The 12,976-nt window shown below is 34.0% G+C and overlaps 1 protein-coding gene and 1 long non-coding RNA gene across 26 annotated transcripts in view; one reads left to right on the top strand and one right to left on the bottom strand.

The window, feature by feature from the left end:
• Window positions 1–2,269, bottom strand: part of LOC101787859 (histone H1.8-like) — a 109,265-nt gene extending 106,996 nt beyond the window's left edge. For 19 of the 24 annotated variants that reach the window (XR_010047155.1, XR_010047166.1, XR_010047162.1 and 16 more), the window contains exons 1-2: window positions 2,123–2,268; window positions 931–1,124 (exon numbers count right to left, since the gene is read on the bottom strand). The gene's annotated coding sequence lies outside the window, so the exon portion shown is untranslated. The other 5 variants (XR_010047163.1, XR_010047156.1, XR_010047161.1 and 2 more) reach the window with 2 other exon arrangements.
• An 11-nt stretch (window positions 2,270–2,280) lies between these two features.
• Window positions 2,281–12,976, top strand: part of LOC134475849 (uncharacterized) — a 42,642-nt gene continuing 31,946 nt past the window's right edge. The window contains exons 1-3 of one of the 2 annotated variants that reach the window (XR_010047178.1): window positions 2,281–2,485; window positions 6,288–6,351; window positions 10,266–10,346. This is a non-coding gene — a long non-coding RNA (uncharacterized LOC134475849). Of the gene's footprint in view, window positions 2,486–4,914; window positions 6,352–10,265; window positions 10,347–12,976 lie in introns of those variants that run through there. The other variant, XR_010047177.1, reaches the window with a different exon arrangement.

Below are 12,976 nucleotides of genomic sequence, written 5' to 3'. Positions count from 1 at the left end.
TATATTAATGGTATTAAAGCATTGTTTTAGCCTAGGAAAACTGCTCACATTTTTAACACTTCTGTTGTTTTTAATGGCTATCTGATTTCATTTTGGACTAGTAAAATGGAATACTTGAGACGTGGTAGATTAAACTTAACAGACATGTTTCAGCATATGGGTTCACAGGCTGTGAAGGCTACGGTCAAGGTGTAGGCACTTGTCAGCAGCCTTCTGTGGCATCTCCCACAAAGTAGGAACAAAGTGGTTGAAAAGATATAAGAATGGCCCTCAAACACTTTTGTAATGACAGAAATCCCAACCATGAGCATAAATCTCTAGACACAAACACCTAAAGCTTAACATTTAATTTCAGCAAGTCTTAGCAAAAGCTATAAACCATACCACGTAGTTTGTTTCATGTACCACTTAACATTTTACATCATATTAAATAAGCTAATATTTTAAAAACTCTAATTCAATGAAATTCACTCAAATTGCATAATTTTGTTGTTTTTGACTAAATATTCATCAATTTTAGCATGATTACATTTATTTTAATGTACTTTCCCTGTGTTAGCATTTAGTCTCATTTAATGCATTGTAAGTTTAATTTTATTATGTAAGAAGGTGTTCTAAGCCTTATATCTCATTTATACATTTCATATGCTATTTTGCTTTACCTTTAAAAAACATTTAATATGTATTCCAGAACACTGCTGAAGTAAATCACCTTGAGAACTTTAAATTTTAATTTTAAATATCTAAAAATTTTTAATTTTTTGCTTTTTCAATTTTATAATTTTGAAGATTTTTTATCTCATAAATTTATGAGATAAAATGATCTTTGATGCTGGCATCTCAATGATTCTTACTGTGATGTTTTATTTCCTTGTTTCTCCACAGAAATATAATGAAGAAATAATAGGCCTCAAGCAATGCACAATTTACCTTACAAATCTGGAAATATTCTGAAGTCAAGGTTTCCTGAATCTCCTCTCTCAGAACTCCAGCTGTCCCTCCTGGATGCAAGGGACCACTACCAGTCCCACCGCTGTTACTGCCACTGCTGCTGCCACTGCCCGGTGAGGAGGCAGTCAAGCCATCCAAAACTTTTCGGAAATTAAACTTCTTCATTTTAAGAACTGTTGAGAAAGTCAAAGGAAAAGAGAAAGGGTTGACTAACTACATAGAATTATACCGGGTAAAATCATTTATTTTTCCATATTCAAGGCAGTAATAGCCAGCCCCATTTTATGAGCATTGGCTGAAAAGTGGAAAAGAAGAAAGGCCTCGTTTTGTCAAATTTTAATTCTAAAATACATATCTTCATAAAATAAAGACCATTCCTAGAGCAACTGTGTTCCTTCTTCATACATCAGATTTTCAAGGGCTTTATCCCCAGCTGTAACTACGCTTTGACAGCACTGGGGTCAAAATAAAAGGCAGTGTCGTCATTAGTATTATATCATTATTATTATACAATCAAACCAGAATCAAAAGAACAAGACCCTCCGCGTCTCTCTTCAAGGCGGGATTTCCTTCTAAAGGTTCAGCTAGAATAATTTTTATTTCCAGAAAAACGTTGTGGGGGGGGGGGTTGCTGCAATTTACTCTGCCACCATCTTCCAGGCGACCCCCCCCCCCAACCCTCTGTCATCTTCAACCCTGCCTTTTTTCTCGGCAAGAAATTTGGGAGGCAAAGACGCCTTTTACTCCACTCCCCATTCCCAACAGTCTGAGCCCAAAACATCTGCGGCTGACAGCACCACAGCCGACGGGAGGGACGAGCGGCGACGCCGGCCGCCTCCGTGCTGCCCCGCACCCTCATCCCGGCCCCTCCCGCCCGCGCCTCTAGACCCCCACCCCACCTCCTCCCACCCCAGCCAACCAGCCGCTCGCAGCCCCCGCGGCGTCCGCCCGCCCCGGCGCTCTCCGCAGCACGACAGCGGCCCTCAGGGGACGCGAGGCGGTGGCGGCTGCGGCGCAAGTCCCGCCTGAGCCGGCCGGGCGCGCGGAGTCAGGCTCCCGCCGTCGCTCCCCGGGGCCGAGCACCCAACGCGCGAGCATACAAGCACCCTCAGCAGACCGCCGCGCTCCGGGCCGAGCGCACACACACGCGCGCCCACGGGCCCCTACAGACCCTGCGCGGGCGCCCACACGCATGCCAGCAGGTGTGAGGGAAGCGCGGCTGGACGGCGAGCGCTGCGTCCCGGACGAACGTCTAAGGACCCGGATTTAGGCGCCCGCCTCACCGCCGCTAGCCGCCTGCCAATCCGGGAAGAGAAGGTCGCGGAGGGCGGCGGGCTTACAGGCGTGGGTGCGCCCGCCTAGGGCAGCTCCGCCGGTGTCTCTGGTCCCGGCGCCGGGCGCTCTCCAGTATTAGAAGAGTGTCCATCATTTTGTTTATAAATTCTGTATTTTATAAGAATTCAAGCCTCTGGCAATGCCTTTGGAATATCTTTTAAGAAATTATCAATGGTTTATTTTGACCAAATTTCCTAAAGTGAGTTCATTGGAATTGTAATTCCTCCATGATAGATTGTGAATGTCAACTTTCAGTCTCCCAAAATTGCCTCTTAATTGCCTTCTACCTCTTGCAATACATTAGAAATTACATTCCACTTTCTGTTAATATGTATTAAGTGTATGGGACAGTAATAAAATATGCTTCAATATGCATTGTATAAATATAATTTTAATCCACAAATTCTAAAACCTATTTTCTGGGTATGCAAAATGAAAGAATTGTCTTTAAAAGATATTTGATTATTCCTATTTTAAGTACTCATTTGGCTGCTTTTCACTTAATCTTTATTTTCATGTTTCTAAAATTTTATATAGGTTATTTGGAGCCTGAAACATTTTGCATTGAAGGAGTGATGACTAAGGATATCATAGAATGGCAGTACTAAAGTGTCATTAAAAATATTTCTATGAGAAAATATAGGAGATAGCACAGGAATAGTTATTTCTGGTGGAGTACATACAGTATTTCTAAAAATGTAACCTTTTTTTCTACATATGATTAAATTTTATCGTGACATTTTGGAATTCTTAGAGTTAGGTTTGCTTTTAATCAAACATTGCTATTTGAAGAAAAAAGATTACATATAAAGATAATTATTATGGGAAATATATTTTGGCAATTCCATAAGAAAATCATCTGATATAAACCTCAGAAAAGTCTCTGTGAAGGGAATTATATCTATGCTGAGAGCCGAAGGATGAGTTTTCAGATACAAAAGTGAAGAATCAGGACAAAGATGACAATTTTCCAGGAAAAAACCCCAAAATGTTCAAAAGATATGGTGAGAATTTTATGTTCCATGACTAGAAATGTTTTGAGTTTTGGTTGGGTTGAATGGCTAGAAGAGAAGATGGCAAGAGATATATCTGGGGCTGTAATCAGGGGATATATATAAACGGTCTTATAAGCCACTTAGAGTAGTTTGAAAATTAAAGTCAATAGGAAGCTAGACTTTAAATGGTTTTAGACAGATGTAATTTGATTAAATTTAAATTTTAAAAATATCCTATTCAGGAATGGAGAAATGATTGGAGAGAGAGTAAAAAATTATACTCTGGGTAAAAATTATAATACTTTGTGGGGAAGAGTTAAGCTGTTTTATTTTAAAAATAGAGGAAGAAGTGGAACAAATATAAAGAGAAAATTCAAGGATGGTATCGAGGTATTTGTCTTGAAGAACTGTGTAAATAGTGCCTGTTACTGAAAGAGAGCCAAAGATTTAAGTTTTGAAGTAAAGCAGTGTTCAATTTTAGGTGTGTTGAACTGTAAAGGTTCATTACATTCAGATGGTAATTAAAAATGAGAAGAGGGATATAGCTCAGCAGCACAGCGCCTACCTGGCAAGCACACTGTTCTGAGTTCAGTGCCTGGTACCCTCACGCCAAAAAAATTAGATTCCCAGTTTTCAGTGAAAGAATTCGTAATGAAATTATCCTACTGCAGTATTCTTGCAGGGATCTGTGAAACAATTTTGGTTCTGTAGGTGGGCAATGTGCCATCTAGTTTGTCATAGTTCTTATCCTTTTTAACTCAGTGATTACCATGGATTTTTAAATTCATGACCACATATTACATAGAAATAGATGGCAGTTTAGGACAGGATACCACGTGGTATTAACATTTAGGATAGGACAATATGAAAAGACCAACAAATCAATTTAAGATTCAGATATTCTTTATTATTTTGGGCAGAATCTTTCATGATTTTCATACATGCTTAAGCCATGATGAATGGGAGAAAGAGAAATGAATTGTGATGTCCAGAAGAATTACTGAGCATTGTTTAGGTGCTGTTATATGAATTTATTGTCATTGATTTTTCTATCTAAAATAATTTTTTGAAATTTCATGATCCATAATTTTATATTTTAAAAAATTCATTATAAATAACAGAAATTTATTCTGATAAACAAATATAATCCTACATTATTCTGCTGAATTAGTTGGTTTTATAACCAACTAGAAGAATCTTGCATATAGTTTCATTCCCTAAAAAAATATTTTAGTGATTGCCTTATGGTAAATGAAAAAATATTTCAGTGGACCAACAAGCTTGGAAAATATTGAAGATTTGGGATAACTATTTGCGTAGTACTGGTTCTAAAAAGTTTTGTAGGAAAAAATATTTAACTTTATTTAATTTAGAGTTTCCCAAACTTTAAGGAAATGAGTCACTCTTTCTGTGGAATGTCTTATATCTCCACTAGTTGAAAATGGAATACACTTTGGTAAAAGCAGCTCAGTCAAACCCTAGAGACAAGAGGTTTTTCTTTTGTTTTGTGCTTTTGCTTATTCACTCTTGTTAGCTACTAAGTGGTAACTTAAACATTATACTTTATTAGAAGTAGTTATATCTTTATGGAAACTCTATCTATAAATGGTGTTTTACATATCACTGTAGAAAAAACTGCAAAATACTAGTATGAAACCTGTTTGTTTTTCTTCTTTCCAGACTATATCGTAGAATGCAAAATAATAACAAATTCCCAATGATTGTCAGAAAAATCATAAAACATACTATTAATAAATGGGTTAATGTTTTGCCATTATATTAGATATTATATAAGTATAATTTCTAATCTGCACAATTATTCAGTAAGATCAGGCTTACTGAATGGAGGCTAATACTTTGTTTTTAGATGAGAAAATTTAGAATAAATCCACTATTAATATCTAATCTGTATTTATTTTTTCTGGGTCACTGAGAATTTAGTATCGGGGAGCCTAAAATTACTTAAATTTTCACTTTTATCTAATTTTAAGTAGTTTTTAAAGATTCAAATATTCTTCATTGCTTTGTGCTGACTCTTTCATGATTTTCATGTGTATTTAAAAATAAACTAAAACTAGATAATGTGTGCATCAAAATAAACTAGTCAGGTGTGGTAGCACATGCCTGTAAGCCCTGCACTTTGGAGGCTGAAGCACAGGATTACCATAAATTACAGGCCAGGTGGGGTTATATCAGTGAGTTTAAGGCTAGCAAGTTCATAGCAAGATCCTGTCTGAAAAACAAACAAGAAAACTAACCACAAAGAAAGTGAACACTAGGTGAGTTTAACCTGGCACGATTACTTTTATTTAAAAAGACTAGGAGAAACTGAGCACTAATAAATCTCTGATCATATCAGGTTATTTCATAATTAACCATAATATAGACACATGAAAAAGTTAAACTAGGTATTATGAAAAATATATGCCAGATATCAGAGTAGAATAAGATCAGATACACAAGGTCCCTTTAAGAATACATTGTTGGTCTTACAATTGTGTTCATTACATGAGATAACCACAGAATATATGGACTATAGCTAATGAATTAGGGTTCCCCAGCTTATCAGTTTTCTGGAAGATGGCAATCACTAGAATGAACTTCGTTTTAAATTAAAGGTCCCACTGTACTTTTGTTTGGGAGTAAAATCAGAGATTTCATTGTCATAAGCAAATTAAATCAGGTATGTACTTTCAAATTCGGTTGAAACAAGTTCACTGCATCAATTTTGTGGTTGTAATTTAAGTCAATTTCAAATTTTCAGATGTTCATATACACAACAAATAATGACAAATCTGATTTTTATGCAGAAATTTGTTCTTAAACCTGATTTTTAAAAAAAATTGCATCTCATTTAGCGCTAATAGAGGGAAGCAAAGTAGTGCATAAATAAAACCAAAAATTGTACAAATTTGAGCTTAACTCCTGAATTTCTTTACTTCAGTCTCTAATAACAAGTTAATTTAATGTTTAGTTTTTAATTGCTGCTTTGAATTAATTTAACAGGTCCACCAAAACTCATCCAGGTCCAGTTGAACATTTAAATGATAGTCCAAGAGATGAAGGGAAAGTAAGTATTATAACATCATTATACATGCTTTTATTTTACTCATTCTTGATAAAAATGTGTTCTCCTCCCTATCTTCCTCTTCTTTCTCCTTCCTCTTCTCCTTTCAAAACATTCAGTGTTACAATTAAATTTGAATGTATGGAGTGAGAAAATGAATGAGTGCATGAATTACTCATGCTCATAAAGGTCCCTAACTAAATCTTCAGTATCATTTGGAGCTAAATTTGATACTTAATTTGAAACTAGAGGAAGTTAATATGTAGAACAATGTTTATTGTCTAATATTTAATGCTTGAGCTTTATGTCAATATCATAAACATTTGTCTTTGTTGTTTAGTTTTGATAGTGATAAATAACCAATGTAAAGTAACATAAATCAGCCAATCTTGAGATCATAAATGTTACTAAAATATAAAATGTTAACAGAATACAGAGAATCCTTATTACTTTTGATTATTTGATAATTGGCCTTTGATGATGAGGAAATAAAATTTGTAACATGAAGCGATCTAAATAATCACTACTATAATATGCTATGCACATGTAATGATTATATACTGAAAGTTTGTATTGATAGAAATAAAAATTTGCTGTCATATATAAGTTTCTTCAAGTATCTAATTTTTGATAAAGACTGTAGAAAATATCAGTAAGTTATTTATCAGGCGTTTCATTCTTTATCAGTAAAGGATAGAAACTGAGCTATCTAGTCATTGTGCTGTACACCTGTAATCTTAGTAATTCAGAGATTGAGGCACAAGAATTGTTGCGAGTGTCAGGCCAGCCTGAACAGTTCGTTGTGAGACTCTGTCTTAAAAAAAGGGAAAGAAAAAGAAAGAAAGAAAGAAAGAAAGAAAGAAAGAAAGAAAGAAAGAAAGAAAGAAAAGAAAAAGAAATAAAAAAGTAAGAAAGAAAAGAGAAGAGAAGAGAAAAAAGAAAAACTGAAATAACCTAATAAAAATTAAACCAGAATGGCAAGTGTACATGATGGAACTACATTGCATTCCCTCAAACTGATCGTAAATTTGGTGTAATTCCAATCAGGTGCCATCAGAATTGATTTATTATTAAATAATTCAGAAGCTGATTTTGAAATTGATCAGAGAAAGAAAAAGTTTAAGAATAGCCAAGACATTGTTTAAGACGAAATGCTATGTAGTACTATTTCATAAGTGTACAAGAATACCAGTCGTCTAAATACATATTCCTGAAATGGTTCAGGAGAAATTTTACACATTTTAGAGAAGATATTTTAGGACGTAATTTATTTATTTTATAAGTAGTATTGGAAAGTTCACTGTCCACTTAAAAAAATAGCAAGATCTCCACCTTAAACCTTTCTCAGTAGTAAATATCATATTAGAAAATACGTAAAACACATAAACATTGAAATCACGTCTTAGAAAGCATTTGAAGAAACTTACAGAATATAGTTTGTTCCTTTAGAGTAGGGACACAGGCAAGACATAAAACCTACAATCAGTAAGGAGTATAATAACATAACAAGATGATCATAAAAGACAATATTTACTACAAATAACAGGTAAATAATGAATATTAAGAAAATACAACAAACCTTTGGTAATAATAAATCAATAGATGATACTTAATAAATTACAAAAAGGCAACAGAAATATATTTAGATATGTGAACATTAGTACTAGAAAAAGTATTTTAAGAGTTGAAAACATGGTTTTCTTATCCCTAAAGATCAGTGTCTGAGAGTGAGGAGGAAATAGCCTCCCAACTAATTACCAGTATACCAATTTCCCCCATCATACTTGCAAAATACTAAAAATTTATAAAAAGCTAGCAATACTCAGTAATGAAAGAGACCACTGTTGCATAGACATCTAGTTATATGTTTATATACCAATATGAGAAATTTAAAATTATCTACATTTAAAGCATGTATTTTAAAAATCATTACAATGTAGGAAATCAATTTCAAATGTTTTTATGAGATACTAGCATGAGATATTTCAAATGTTCTAAATGTCTGTCAGTAGAAAATTGAACAAATGAATGCTGATATACAATGGAAACTTCCTTCAGATATATTTTTGAAGGAAAAGTTGTGAAGCAGGAAGACATAGAACCATTGGAACAATGTATTTATATTTGTGTTCATACATTCATTTGCCCAATATAAAAAGCCTAAAAAAATATACGCAAATCAAGGAAGGACACTAGAAATTAGAATTGGGAAAAATAGTAAAAATTACTGGTTTTCCTTGTGCTGTTCGTATTTTTAGGAATGAGTGTAATATGTGGTAGTCATATAATTTCAATTAAAGAAATGCAAAATAAAAGAATACTGGTCTCAGAAAACTATGTGAGTTGAGGTTGTACCACTTACTAACATATAACCTTAAATCACTCTGTCAGTGAATGAAGTAATGTGAAGTTTTTAAATTTACCTACATTATTGAATGTTTTGTTTTTAATAGCTGTCCTTAGATTTTCTGGCATAGTTGTGTATCAAAGCACAACAAATGTAGATAAATTTGATGACTTCCCAATATTTATACATATATATATATATATATATATATATATATATATATATATATAGTATATTTTAGTGTTTTCTTGGCTGTTACTCTGTAATGTTGAATATAATGGCCTTACCTTTGTTTTCAGTCTCAGAGGAAAGTTTTTTAAGATTTTAACAATAAGTAAGATATTGCTATAGGCCTTTGGCCGATTGCTTTTATGAAATTAAAAAATTTCCACCTATTTACAGAATTCTAAGAATTTTAAACTGCGAATCTTGATGATTTCCATTATCTATATTTTATGTTTATCATTTAGATAATTATTACCTGACTTGTTAAGTTTGTTGAAATATGTTAATAGATTAAATTTTAAATAACTATGTTCTTCTGGGATTATTCAATTTGGAAGAGAAAGTTCCCTTGTGGTTTGCTGGTGAAGTGAAAGAAAAATTAAAGTATTGCAGCTAAAATTCCTATCCAACAAGCAAAATAGATTGTAAAATCAGAAGACAGATCATTTTATACCCACAAGATATAATTACCAAAAAAATGCAATTAGTCTGTCAAACAAAAAAGTACTCGCGAATGGTACCTATATTGAGCATAGTAATGATTTCATCTCTCAGATTCTGAGCTTTGTTTGTCTCCTAAACCTTGACTGTTCCTTCACCTGAGCTTTGTTAATTTCAAGCAGAGTTAAATTCATACAGTAGTGCTTCCCGAAGTTGGCTATGCCTAGAGTCTCTGGATCCTCTCATTAATTAAGAATTCAAAAGATGTGCCATAAATAGGACCTTCACTCTGGCTTCCCTAAGAAGATATAGGAAATTTTTCCTGCTTTCCTTCTCTTCTCCCTTTTGACTGTGTGATGGATGTCCTTATTCTGGGCTACTTGTTTGTTTGTTTGCTTCCTTGCTTGTTTGACACAAACTGTTAGAAACATGCTACAAGTTCAAATCAATGAAACAATTGCTAAGTGACTGGAATATCTCTGCTTCTCCACATAAAATAGTGGTTAGTGGAATAATGAATCACCTTTCTTTTACTTCTTTGTTTTATTTCACTTTCCCTTTCCTGTTACCTTTCTGTATTATTATGCCCTGACATTACACTTTAATGAAACATTCACACTTAAATTTTTCCATGAGATTTTTTCATATAGAATCAGGTTGATAATAGTTATCATAGTTGTTCTAGGTTTAGACTATAGCCCATGAGCCAAATCCGGCCTGCTGCCTCTTATAAAATGTTTTATTTGGAGTACAACCATGTTTTGTTATTAACATTTTGTCTGGGGCTGCTTTCTTTATATCAAAGCAAAGCAAAGCATTTGTGATAGGGACCATATGGCCTGCAAAGCCTAAAATATTTACTATCTTCCCCTTTACATAAAACATTTGCTGACTCCTATTCCAGATGGTAGACCCTCAGCATGGGATTTTGCATTGGATTGTCTGCTTTCTAAAATCAAAGAATCTATTGAAGGTGCCACATAAGGTAGGCATTAAACTCTGCCACACAGTCACATAATAATTACTTGGACATTCTCTTGGTAATTAACTGGGATATGGGCTGCTGGAAAGATAAGACAATGAGTGATCAGGTACTTGTGATTATTTAATTTATAAGGGGCAATGATAAGCATAATGATGATGACAAAAATAGATTCATTTGATGGTATTTGCATTTTTTATTACTGATATAAATGATTACAATGTCATTGCTGAAAACAGTAATTTTTTACATTACAATTTTGTAGGCCAGAAGTTCAACACAGGTCTCACTGGACTATAATCACAAGGTATTGGGAATTTAGTATTTCTTTAGGTACTCCAGAAAAGAATCTGATTTCCTGCCTTTTCAGAATCTGCACACATTTCCTTGGGTTATAGCTTGCTTTCTCCAGCTTGAAAGCCAACAGTGTAGCTTCTTTCTGATTTTCTGTCCATTACTGCATCCTGTCTGACAACGTGTGGGAAACATTCTCCACTCTGAAGGACTCAGGTGATTAGTTTTTATCCACTTGGGTAAGCCAGGATAATCCTAATGTAAAGACATCAACCTGTAATCCTTAAATATATTTGAAATATCATTGTCATATAAAGAAATTTTTGTATGTATGGTGCTAAGTATCAAATCTAGAGCTGTTTTCATAATAAGCGCACACTCTACACCCACAGCCCATTTGGATTATATTTGAATATTCTGAGGATTAGACTGTTGGCATTGTTAGAAGTTCTTTATTCTGTTGAAGTCATACTAGAAGTTAATTACTGATTTATCTCACCCTAAAGCCCTGTGAGATAACTCTAAAGTACCTATTATTTCCTTTAGCTCTAGGTCCAGTATCTATTTATAGAGTCCAAATACATAGGCTTTTATAGGCATCATTGTTATAGTCAGAGCCCTAATGAAGAATATGACCATAATATCTGGTATATTTTTTAGGGTGCCATAACAAATTCCAAGAAACTGGGTGACTTAAAACAATAAAAATTTAACTTCATAATTCTGGAAACCAGAAGTTTGTAATCAAGTTGTTGTTTAGACCATGCTCCCTCTGAAGACTTGGACAATCTTCTCTTGCCTCTTTCAACTCAGATATTGTATGTCTTGGTACACTTTAACTTCAGTCTCCACTTTTATATCTTCTCTGTGTCCTTTCTTCTTCGTATAAGAACAGTAGTCATTGGACTTAAATAAGCCTAATAAATCCAGGATGATTTAATCTCAAGTTTCATAATTTTATCTGCACAAATACTAATTTCAAATAAGGAAAAACACATTCTGAAGTTCTAGATAGGCATGTCTTTTTTGAGGACACTAGCCACACACTGTACCCAGACTGGGTAAATGTCTATAGATAAGCCTGATAATTATAATCCCCCTCCTGATCCTTCTGCAAGGTGCCTGAACCCTCAAGACTAGCATTTGTGCCACATTCATATTTCAGGGTGAGATGAGTTTCTTATTTCTGGGAGACTGTATAATGACTTCCCTTGAGACAGATGAATTGTATGATGTATATATTCACAAGACTACTTCAGTATCATTCCAGCCTATAATCAGAATCAGAAATATATTTCAGCACATCCTAAGCATAGAAATGAACCACATATAAAAGGACAGAACATTTACCAAAGGAGCTGAAGACCTTTTAATACTGTCATTTCTCGAGGGAATGCGCCTGGGAATGACAAAAAGTATTGTGTAGGGAAAAGTTTTTTTTTTAAATTTTATTTAAGGAGAAAAAGAAAAAAAAAGCAGAAAAAGGGTACAAGTTATACAGAATTTCAGAAAAAAATAAACAGTAGGATATCACTAGTTAATGGATTACATATTGTCATCTTAGAAATATTTGTTCACATTGCAAAATTAAAGCATATAAAGTGGACATTCAAACATACAATCTCTCTCCTTTATAGTTAGTGCAACCACAGAATGTTTTCTCCTAGCGGCAGTGGTTTATGATCACTATGTAATTGCATACAATCCTTTGCTTTACCCAGTCATTGCGACCAATAGACTATGCATCAATCTGTTAGTTTTATCATTTGTAGGTGGCTTCTTAATGCCTTAATTCATAATAGTTTTTTTATTCAGATTAACATTCTGTAATTCCCACCTCATACATGACTTTTATTGTGAGGTTATACCATTGTTTAAGATTTATTGTACAGATCCTGCTCTTAATTATCTACTGGCTTTTATTTTCTCTGATTCATTTCAGGTACTCAGAATTTTGATTGTTCTTATTTCTTATACACTTATTCTATTCACTGTTTTAAACAAGAAGTCTCTCAAAGGCATAAGGAAACCCTTCGCCACCTGCAGAACCCATCTCTTGTCTGTGTCTTTATACGATGGCCCCCTTCTCTTCATGTATGTGCACAGCATCTTCACAAGTAGATGATCAGGATATGATCTTTGTCTGTTTTTCAACATCAGAAACTCTGCATTAAATCCATTTTATTACAGTTTGAGAAATAGACCACTCATAGATTCACTGAGAAAAATGTTCAAGAGAAATGCTTAGGTCTCATATTAATATCTACTCTCTTTTATCTAAAATAAAACATAAAAAATGCACATTTTCAGTATTTTTCACAGATTTTTGTGGTTATAGT

Source organism: Cavia porcellus, unplaced genomic scaffold, assembly GCF_034190915.1.
Source record: "Cavia porcellus strain 051 isolate PalLab524CR breed Dunkin Hartley unplaced genomic scaffold, mCavPor4.1 scaffold_5, whole genome shotgun sequence".
In the NCBI taxonomy this organism is placed as follows: Eukaryota; Metazoa; Chordata; class Mammalia; order Rodentia; family Caviidae; genus Cavia; species Cavia porcellus.
The sequence above is the reverse complement of the archived record's forward strand: the minus strand, read 5'-3'. Positions and strand labels throughout refer to the sequence as shown.